The sequence below is a fragment of the Gossypium hirsutum genome, chromosome A13 (genome assembly GCF_007990345.1).
Source record: "Gossypium hirsutum isolate 1008001.06 chromosome A13, Gossypium_hirsutum_v2.1, whole genome shotgun sequence".
NCBI lineage: Eukaryota > Viridiplantae > Streptophyta > Magnoliopsida > Malvales > Malvaceae > Gossypium > Gossypium hirsutum.
The window spans coordinates 5,845,293-5,856,874 of record NC_053436.1 but is presented as its reverse complement, the minus strand read 5'-3'; the positions used below and the strand labels follow the sequence as shown (position 1 = coordinate 5,856,874).

Below are 11,582 nucleotides of genomic sequence, written 5' to 3'. Positions count from 1 at the left end.
CAATGGTATTTCTATAAACCGATACTTAAGTCAATAATAAATCATATATCAATGAACCTTGAGAATTCAATCTATTACTCCTAATAGTTCAATCATTTGTTTTTGAAATATAATGCTAAGATCTTATTAATCACTTTCAATGAAATGTATACAATTTCAATGTTTGTTCATTATCCGTCGATTTTCCATATTTATTCAGTAATAACCTGTGTTCAGTATCATTCAGACATTCAGTAGCAGTCTATTATTCAGTAACAATTAGTTTTTCAGTGCTTTTATTTACAATTCATTTGAGTAATAATATTATTCACCTTTCATTCAATATTTTGTACTATCTCATTTCAATAACAGTCAATATTCTTGGGTAACAGCCAATTGATCTTTATCGTTCAGTACCAGTCAGTCAATAGTAATAATCGGTTAATCAATAATATTTATTTATTCAGTATCAGTCGTTTATTCTGTAACAGTCAATTATTCAGTAGCAGACAATCTTTAATACTTTTCATTACCCCTATTAACATGACTCGGACCTGGACGGATACACGGATCTAACCCACACACCGGGGATAGTATACAGTGTTTCATTGGCCGAAGCCGGAATACACCGTAAGGGTAACAGTAACAATAACAGTAGCAGTACACAAAGTACCTCATCGGAACAAATCCAGAACAGTAACAGTAACAGTCAGGTACAAAGTACCTCTTCAAAACGAATCCGGAACAGTCACAGTAGTCGACATATATAGCGTCTCATCGACACACAATCAGAATATCCCTGAACACTTCTAATCCTATGGCATGCCAACTATATCCGACTAGCCCGATATAGTTAATAGGGTATTCAATAAACTTTCAACTTTTCAATTTCATTTGTAATTTAGTTTCAATCCAGTTTAATACATTTTTCCATATCAATCCACATGCAAATCAATTTCAATGCAATATACATTTTTCAATTTTCCACTCAATATTCACATATTCTATTCAATATCAATAATCACTAATAATTCATGAATTTTTATTCAATTTAATACCATAATAATAATAATAATAATACTTACCATTCATATAAATAATAAATTCAACAAATAATTATTAGGTTCGATTTATAGAAATACAAATCGTAATTCTCGAGTTTACTCGATATCCTCGTCCACTTTCTCTTTCCCCTTTTTTGATGACATTTTCGGCTCTACGTTAGCTACGAAAAAATTTACATTCATTCAAAGTTATTAATATCATATTCTTAAGATTTCTATGTAACTTTTCCATAAATTTCAATTTAGTCCTTCCACCATAATCATTATTTTTCTTCAAAATTAACTTAAGTTTTCATCTTTATACTTGCTTAAAATAAATTCCAGCTTTTCATATTCAACATAAAACTTAAATTCTGAATTTCTTTCAACTTAGTCCTTACTATGTCAAAACTTAACTTTCTCTTTATAATTTAATCATTTTCCCACTTCTAACTTAAATTCCTATCAATAAAACTCACAATTCATCATTTTATTCAAAATGAATAATATCTAGAAATCTAATAACCTTCAAAATATCAACTTAATTTTATCAAAACTTTGTTCTAAAACTTTTAAAACATCAAAATTAAGTAAAAAGGGCTTGATTGACTTACCAATTTAAACTTCAAGCTTCAAATCCCTAGTTTTCTTTTTTTTTCTTTTTCTTTTCTCTTTTCTTCTTTCTTTCCCTACTAACCGTGGCATTCTTTCTTTCCTTTTTTCTTTATTTCTTTTATTTTAATTACTTTATAATATTATATTAATATAATATGCTTTAATTATTATTATTTTACTTATATAGTAAGTAATTACACATGTATAATACATGTGTACCATTTATATTTGTATACATTTAACTTATTTGAACCATACATTTGTCACCCCATTTTGGCTTATTGGTCTATTTAGTCCCTTCAGTTTTCTTTATTCTATAATTAAACTTTTATTCCTTATTCAATTTAATCCTTATACTTATTTATTCTTAATTAAGCTAAATCCTCTTAATTAAGCTTTAATTGACTATTCACTTAACTTCGTAAATATTTATTTAAAAATATTTACGAATCCACTTTTCAAAAATAAAGACCCGAAAATACACTTTTCGAACATCGATAAAATTTGGGTCATTACAAGTAAGGCCTATAACAGAGTGGAGTGGCCTTTTATTAGAGGAATGATGGAAAAAATGGGTTTTGAAGATAAGTTCATCGACTTTATTCTCCAATGTGTCAATTATTTCCAGTATTCTATCTTACTCAACGGGAAGGAAGGGTCAAGTTCTAGTCTTCTAGAGGTTTGCGCCAAGGGGATCCATTGAGTCCCTATTTATTTTTGTTCTGTGGAGAAGGACTTTCTGCCTTAATGAGACTTGCAAGCCAGGGAAAAAAAATTTGGTGTTAAGTTTTGTAGATCAGCCGCACTTATTACCCATATAATGTTCGCAGATGAGTGTATATTGTTTGGGGAGGTTTCAAATTGAGGAATTAATATGCTAAAGGAGATCCTTGAAGAGTACGAGTCTTGCTCAGGGCAGTGTGTTAATTTTGAAAAATCCACAGCTTTTTTTAGTTCAAATGTGAGTGATCAAGATAAGAATTTGGTTTTTTAGGATGCTCGACAAATCTTGAGAAATTCCTAGATCTTCCAAATGTGGTGGGTCGAAAAAAGAAAATAGCCTTTCAAAGTTTAAAAGATCGATTGAAGCAAAAGATCGACAGTTGGAGCCTAAGGCATATTTCACAAGGACTTAGAGAAGTCTTTATAAAGGTTGTTTTGCAAGCAATTCCAACTTATGCGATGGCTTGTTTCCTTTTGCCAAAATCACTTTGTTTGGAATTGGAAAATATAATGGGCTCATTTTGGTGGCGGAAAAATTATGAAAAGCGATGAATGCATTAGTGCGATTGGAAGTCTTTGTGTGCGCTTAAGGAATAAGGCAGTATGGGTTTTCGTAGTCTGAATCTTTTTAATATCGCTTTATTGGCCAAACAGGGTTGGCATTTGTTACGTAATCTTAATTCTTTACTAGTGTGTACTTTAAAAGCTAAATATTACAGAGAGTCTGATCTCTTAAATTCCAGGTTGGGAAATTTACCTTCCTTTACCTGGCAGAATATTTAGGCTGCAAAGAGGCTTCTTTTGAAGGGACTGGGCTAGAGGATCGAGAATGTAAGGCAAGTCTCTATTTGGGAAGCATGGATTCCTGAAATGATGAGTTCAGAATCCAGAATATGAATGTTAATATGAGCCTTCTAAAAGTTGTTGATTTAATTGATGCTAATGATAGAAAATGGAATTCTGATTTGGTCTATAATACCTTTTCGGAGCAATATGCAAAGAAAATTCTCTATATTCTGTTGCCTTTGACTGAACCAGAAGACTTTCTTATATGGCGTAGTGAGCCAACTAGGGAATATTCGGTTCATAGTGGCCATAAACTTCTTTACATGATGGACAGAATCATTTACAAACTACTTACAAAAAATTTTACAAAAATATGTGGAACTTAGATCTACCCTCTAAAATAAAGATTACAATTTAGAGATTTTCTCGTAACTTTCTCCCTACATTCAGTAATCTCCACTAACGAAGATTGAAGAGTTCTGCTACTTGCCCTTGGTGCCAAAGTGGAGTGAAAACGAGAGAACATTTGTTCCGTGAATGTTCTAGTGTCACGGACTTAGAGTTTTCCCAAGCAATCCGTGGGGCCTTAAGCGTTTCTCCACTAAAAAATGCCTAAGTCAGCCTATCTCGCAACAATTGAGGATTCAATGAAACTCCTCTAAAGAACCCACGAAGAACAGCAGAAGAACGAAGTAAGAACGATCTCAAAAGATGAACAAAAGCCACAGAATAATAAGAACACTTGAGAGAAAAGTTTGAGTGAATGCTCTCAAAATTCTATTAATCACTGAATGAATACAATAAGGGGGAGAGGCCTCTATTTATAGTTGAGCCTTCTTAATATCAATGGTACAGATCGAAATACATCAATGGCTAAGATCTAAAGCTATCAAGATATCAAATCTCTAAGATTACATAATCGTATCTTCTAAAGATTACATTAAAGTCTAGGATCGCATATCTTTGAAGATCCCCTTCCATATTTGCCAAGCATATCTTTGAAGATTACTTTCCATATTTGCCAAGCTCCGGAGATGGGCTTTCAATCTCTCCAAGCACTGGACCAGTCTGATTGGGCCAAATGACCTCCCTCAAAAGCGATAAATCGCAAAAGTCCGTCATGGTTGCAAGTTTCCCTTCGCAACCCATGACATTCTCCCCCACTTGTTCTAGCGACGCCCTCGTTGTGCCCCCCTCATGGAACTGGGCTATCTTCTCTTGAAATTGCCACAATGCCTCGGCAGGTTCCCAACTTGCTTCGCTGTCAGGTAGTCATTTCATCGTACCAAGTATTCATGTCGTGGCCGATGATACCTTCGTCTCACCACACAATCTGCCTCAATGTTTTCAACTTCTCGGTCATAAGAGACCTTTACCCCCATTGGTGCTCGTTCTGACTTGCCTCGATTTGGATCCTCTTGATCCCCATGGTATGGCTTGAGCATACTTACATGGAACACTGGGTGGAGCTTCAGCTTTGCTGGCAACTCAAGTTTGTAGGCTACCTTGCCTACCCTCTTCAAGACTTTAAACGGCCCCTCATACCTTCGCACAAGCCCCTTGTGCAAACCCGTATATTGCAACATCAAGTGTAGTTTGGCAAGGACTGAGTCCCCCACCTGAACTGCACATCCCTTCGATTCTGATCGGCCCACTTCTTGTTGCGCTTACTTACTTTGTGTAAACAAGCCCTAGCCAAGTCATTCTTTTCTTACCAATCCTTGGCAAATCGATACGCAGCAGGATTTGGGCTTGTATAACGGGTCGCAACAACGTTGGGTGTGAGTGGCTGTTGGCCTATCACTATCTCGAACGGATTTTGGTTCGTTGCCCCACTTCGCTGCAAGTTGTATAAAAATTGGGCAACATCCAACAACTTGGGCCAATCCCTTTGTGTGGCACTCACATAGTGTCGAAGATATGTCTCCAACAATGCATTCACTCGTTCAGTTTGCCCATCAGTTTGTGGATGCATGCTTGTGGAGAAGTTCAATTCCGAGTCCATTGACTTGAACAGCTCTGTCCAGAACCAGCCCGTAAATCTCCCATCTCGATCACTGATAATAGACAATGGCACTCCCCAATATTTTACCACGTGTCTAAGAAATAAGCGAGCTGCTTCCTCAACATGGCACTCTTTGGTAGCAGAAATAAACGTCGCATACTTTGAAAACCTGTCGACCACAACAATAATATTTGCAAATCCGTCAAACTTAGGCAAACCCACAATAAAATCCGTGGATACACTCTCCCATGGCCTTTTCAGAATGGGCAAGGGTTGTAGCAAACCGGCGGGACTCTTTAACTCAACATTGTATTGTTGGCATACTAGACAAGTCTTCACATAAGTCTCCACATCTTCACCCATGTGAGGCCAATAGTATCGATCCTCTAAAAGGGCCAAGGTACGGTGCATTCCCGGATGGCTCGCCCATCGTGAGTCATGGCATTCTTTCATGACTTTCTTGCGCAATTTCCCATAATGAGGCACATAGAGGCGATGCCCATGGGTGTATAGTAATTCCCCATCAAGCCAAAATCTCCCCGTTTTCCCCTCATTGGCTAGCTCAACCAAGCTTTTAGCTGTGGGGTCATGGGACAACCCTTCTCAAATGCGTTCCAATAGGGACCCATCGGGTTGACTGATGGCCGCAAATTCCATCTTTCGGCTAAGTGCATCAGCCACCATGTTGGCACTTCCTGGCTTGTATTCCATTGTGAAATCAAACTCCGCTAGAAAAACCTACCAACGAGCCTGTTTGAGAGACAACTTTTTCTAGGTTAGAAAATAACTGTTGGCAACATTATCGGTAAGGACCATGAACTTAGAACCCAGTAAGTAATGCCTCCATGTGTGCAAACAATACACCACAGCGGTCATTTCCTTCTCTTGGACCATATATCTCTGTTCCATCTCATTAAGCTTTTGACTTTTGAAAACAATGGGATGACCCTCTTGCATCAGTACTTCCCCAATGGCATAATCTGATGCATCTGTGCGTACTTCATAAGGCTTCGAGTAATCCGGTAATGCAAGTACGGGCTCACTTGTCATTACTTGCTTCAATTGATTGAAGGCCCTCTCACACTGTGGGTTCCAATCCCATATCTTACCATTTTTCAACATGTCCGTCAAGGGTGCGATAATTCTAGAGTAGCCTTCGATAAAGCGTCTATAGTAGTTTGCCAACCCAAGGAAAGATCTCAACTCTGTCACCTTGGTTGGAACCTCCCACTCGGTAATGGCCCGAACCTTGCTTTCATCCATCCGGATCTTGCCACCTCCCACAATGTGGCCTAGAAATGGCACCTCTCGTTGAGCAAATGTGTATTTCTCCTCTTTGACGAACAACTCATTTTCCCTCAAAGTTTGGAACACCTCCCTCAAATGTTCCACATGTTCATCGAGTGATTTACTGTACACCACAATATCGTCAAGGTAAACAACCACGAAACGATCAAGGAAAGGTTGAAGTACCTTATTCATTAAGGTGCAGAATGTAGCTGGGGCATTCGTGAGTCCGAATGGCATCACCAAAAACTCATACGAGCCATACCGCATCACACAAGTTGTCTTTGGCTCGTCTCCTTCGGCTATCCAAACTTGGTGGTGCCCCGATCTCAAGTCCAACTTGGTAAACCATCTCGCACTACCAAGCTGATCGAACAAGTCTGCAATGAGGGGAATAAGGTACCTATTCCTCACGATAATCTTGTTTAGGGCCCGATAATCAATACACATCCGTAATGACCCATCATGTTTATTTTAAAATAGCACCGGTGTACCATACAGAGATTTAGATGGCCTAATGAATCCCGCATCTAAAAGCTCCTTTAACTGTTTCCGTAATTCCTCCAATTCCGGTGGGGACATACGATATGGGGCCCTAGTTGGCGGCACCATGTTGGACACCAATTCGATCCTATGATCCACCTCCCTCTTAGGTGGCAAATTCTTTGGCAACTTTGCAAGCATCACATCTCGAAAGGATTGTAATACTTGGCCCACTTCCTTAGGGATCTCACCCACAGTCTTACCGGTTTCCTCAATCTTCAAAGTGGCTAAGTAGGAGAATTCATCTCTACGTACTCCCTTAACAAATTGGATTGCGGACAATATTTTCCCTTCGAGGCTCCCCTTTCTTGTCAATCTCACCATACATTGATGGTTCGAATCCGAAATCACCATGAAATTACCGGAATGACAAATCGTCACATTAACCTGATCAAGAAAACTCAATCCAACTACAAAATCATAGTCATCAAGTGGTATTACCTTGATGGATGCCGTACTGGTCCAATCGCCAAATTGGAGTTTTACTCCCTTTGTAACCCCCTTGGTTGGAACACTTTCCGAATTCATCATCTTAATCCGACCCGGCTCATTTTCAATCTTGAGGCCAAGTTTATGCGCAGCCCCTTCGGACATAAATAAATCAGACGCACCTGTGTCGACAAGTGCATTCAACTTTTTGCCAGCTACCATGATGTCTGCAAACATCAGCCCATGACTCATCTTGTCTTCAACACCCCCTAATATTGAACCAAGATTGTTATCCTCCACATCGGACTCCACTTTTGCTTCCACAGCAGATAACGCAGCCTTCTTTGGACAATCCTTAATCATGTTTGGTCTATCACAATGGAAGCACCTTATAGACCCACTCTTCCTTTTGTCACAAGGCTTCTTACCGTTGTCATTTCTAGGGGGCCTTTCTTTGTCTCCCCCACTATTTCCCTTTGACTAGGACTTGGGCTTAAAAGACTCAGGCCTGTCTTTCTTCCCACCAAATTCAGCCAACGATTCTGCTACAGACATGGCCTTAGTAAGTTCTTGGACTCCTCGGCGTTGCAACTCTTGCTTCGCCCATGGTTTCAACCCATCCATGAAGGAAAAGAATGCCTCTTTCTCACCCATATCAGAAATTTGAACCATGAGTTTGCTAAACTCCTGCACATACTCCCTCACAGTGTCTTGTTGCGAAAACCGGCGCAACTTTGCTCGAGCTTCATAACTGCACTTTGAACTCATATTGAAACTCCTTCCAAGTTCCAATTTTTGTCCCACCACGTCTCACATCGGTGGACCTACGACGCCACCACAATAAGGCAATGTCAGTAAGATACATAACAGCAGTAATTACCTTAGTGGCATCATCAGCAATGCCCTTGGCACGAAAGTATTGCTCGACTCCCCACAGAAAATTGTCCACTTCTCTTGCGGACCTTGTTCCCTTAAACTCCTTTGGCTTGGGAACATCCACGCTGGGCTTGGGTGTGACAGCAGCCAACCCTCCATTGCCCAAAGCAACCTTGTAGATTGTGAGTTCACCCTTGAGCTCCGCAATCTCCTCTTTCAAGGCCGTTATCATAGCCTTCATGGCATCAGTCTTACCAACCATCATAGTCTCGATGGCATCATCCCTACTCGTCAGCTTCTCAATATTATCCAACACATACTCTTTGAGTTGCTCTTGCATAGACTGCAACCCATCATTGACTTTATCATCAATATCATCAACCCTCTCCTTGACATCCCCCACGGATTCTTCGAAAGTGACGACTCGATCTTCCAAAACCGACAGTATGTCCCTCGAACGGCTAGCTTTCCTAGCCCTCCTACGAGTCTCTATTCCATCAGTATTCTCAGCAGCTCCTTTCGACATCGTTCAACGGTGCCTTCGAACACTGGCTCGGATACCAACTGTCACGGACTTAGAGTTTTTCCAAGCAATTCGTGCGGCCTTAAGCGTTTCTCCGCTCAAAAACGTCTAAGTCAGCCTATCTCGCAACAATTGAGGATTCAATAGAACTCCTCTAAAGAACCCACGAAGAACAGCAGAAGAACGAAGTAAGAACGATCTCAAAAGATGAACAAAAGCCATAGAATAATAAGAACACTTGAGAGAAAAGTTTGAGTGAATGCTCTCAAAATTCTATTAATCACTGAATGAATACAATAAGGAGGAGAGGCCTCTATTTATAGTCGAGCCTTTCCAATATCAACGGTACAAATCGAAATACATCAATGGCTAAGATCTAAAGCTATCAAGATATCAAATCTCTAATATTACAGAATCGTATCTTCTAAAGATTACATTAAAGTCTAGGATCGCATATCTTTGAAGATCCCCTTCCATATTTGCCAAGCATATCTTTGAATATTACTTTCCATATTTGCCGAGCTCCGGAGATGGGTTTCAATCTCTCCAAGCACTGGACCAGTTTGATTGGGCCAAATAACTTCCCTCAAAAGCGATAAATCGCAAAAGTCCATCATTGTTGCAAGTTTCCATTCGCAACCCATGACACTAGAGCAAAGGAAACATGGGAGAATTTGAGTATTATTTGGCCTATTTTTTATGAAAACACTGACTTGAGGGACTGGTTAAAAAATATCTTTGATTCTAGATCTACAGTTAATTACAGAGTTATAACATGTACACTTTGGGCGATTTGGACCTCCAAAAACAGATTTATTCATGAAGGTTAAATTAAAACAGGTACTCAAATTGTTGTTTTTTGTGAAAAAATTTATGCAAGAACTTGATGGGTTGAAGGTGACTATACCTGTATAGCGGTTCTATTCGGCCAGATGGGTCGCTCCGGTAGGAATAAGGTTGAAAATTAATTTCGACGCCGACTTTAACAAACACAAAAAGGAATCATGTTCTAGTTTAGTTATTTGAAATGCTAACGCTGAGGTTATTTGCTCAAAATCAATCATGAACTCGAACATACCGACCGCCTTTGCAGCAGAAGCAGTGGCGTGCCTTCAAGCACTGCAACTAGGTTTACACTTTGGGTTGAGAGAGGTGGAGATTAAGGGAGATTCTCGAACTGTGAGTCGTAAGGTTTACACCTTAGGTTTACCCATATTTTTGAACAAAGAGCTAATTTCAGAAAAGCTCTTACCAAGTTTTCACAATTTTTAATTGAAAAGACAACTAAAGAAAATAAAGCTCATGATTTATTATTAAAATCTATTTTATATAGAGATTGGGATGAGCTTGAAATAGAATATATAGATATTAAGGAAATAAACAATCTTCTTGATATATTCTAGTATTTTATGAATAAAGGGACAAATAATCCTACCATGAATAAAATATTTAGATTATGTTTATATAATAAAGCTAGAAAATTTTTACCTGTAGAAACTTTTACAAAAATAAATTGTCATTTACAACCAACAAACTCAATTTAAAAAGGGTTTTTTTTAATTTTTTACAATCATATGTTTTTACTAATGATTTAGAAGAAAATTTTCCTACTATAAAATTTAAACATGATCATGAACCATTAAGCAAAATATCTAGGAAAGTCATCTAGTCAACTTAGTCAACCTATAGCACATAGGGTTGATGATTTAAATAAAAAAAATATGACCCAAGGTGAAATATATTTAGACTTGAATAATATTTTAATATTGTAATATGAAAAAACTATAGATGATTGGGCACAGTCAATAACTATTGTTGTAAACAACAATAATAATTGATCAAAAGAAAAAAATTTAAATTATTTTGTCGAAACATTCCAAAGGAATGTTTTACAATTTTTAAGATAATAAGAAGAATCTGAAAAAGGAAAACAACAAAAAGGTCAATTAATCAACCAGATAAGAACTTCCAAAGATCTTTTAAAAAGATTAATTTTTATTTTAAAAACAGAATTTTGTAGCTATTTTAATAAAAAAGATCAAGATAGTGTATCTAGTTATATATTATCAAAAATTAAATTCTGTGATATTAGATATTTAGAAGAATTTTCTAAAAAACATTTTCATGAATATCAAAAATTAAAAAAATAAAAATATAAAATTTTAAAAAAATTAATATTTTCATAAATTACCACCACCATGGGATAAGATTTGCATACAAAAATATGTAAATTATCTAGAAAAGACATAATAAAAAAGCTAGAGTAGAACCAAAAAATATAGATTCTATGGGAAACAATAAATTTTACAAAAGAAAGAATAACTTTACATTGCTTATAAACTAAAGCTTCTAAACAAGTTAAAAATAAATTAAGTGCTAAACATTATACTAAAATTTTAAAAAATGTGGGCATTTGAATATAAGCCAATTCGTCCTAATACTTATAAAAAACATAGAAAGAAAAATAAAAGATATAAGTTAATTAGATGGAAACCAAAAAATAAAAAATATACTAGTTATAATAAAAAAAATTGTTTGAAGAAAAACTTCTAAAAAATTTAAAAAACAAATATGTAAATATTTTATATGTGATGAAGAAGGTCACATAGCAACAAATTATCCTAACAAAGGAAAAAATACAAAGAAAATGATTAAATCTCTTAAAGAACAAGATTTAAAAATATGCTTAGAAGAAGAAATAAATCCTGAAAAATATTATATGATTTAATATCAGAAACAAACTCTGATTCATATAATGAAGAATATATATTTA

The 11,582-nt window shown here is 36.8% G+C and overlaps 1 long non-coding RNA gene across 1 annotated transcript; it reads right to left on the bottom strand.

Moving 5' to 3' along the window:
* Positions 1–9,003: 9,003 nt before the first annotated feature.
* LOC107894972 (uncharacterized) lies at positions 9,004–10,778 on the bottom strand. The gene is made up of 3 exons (XR_001683336.2): positions 9,888–10,778; positions 9,717–9,789; positions 9,004–9,457 (listed from the first exon to the last, which is right to left on the bottom strand). It is a non-coding gene; the product is annotated as an uncharacterized lncRNA (long non-coding RNA).
* Positions 10,779–11,582: the final 804 nt, after the last annotated feature.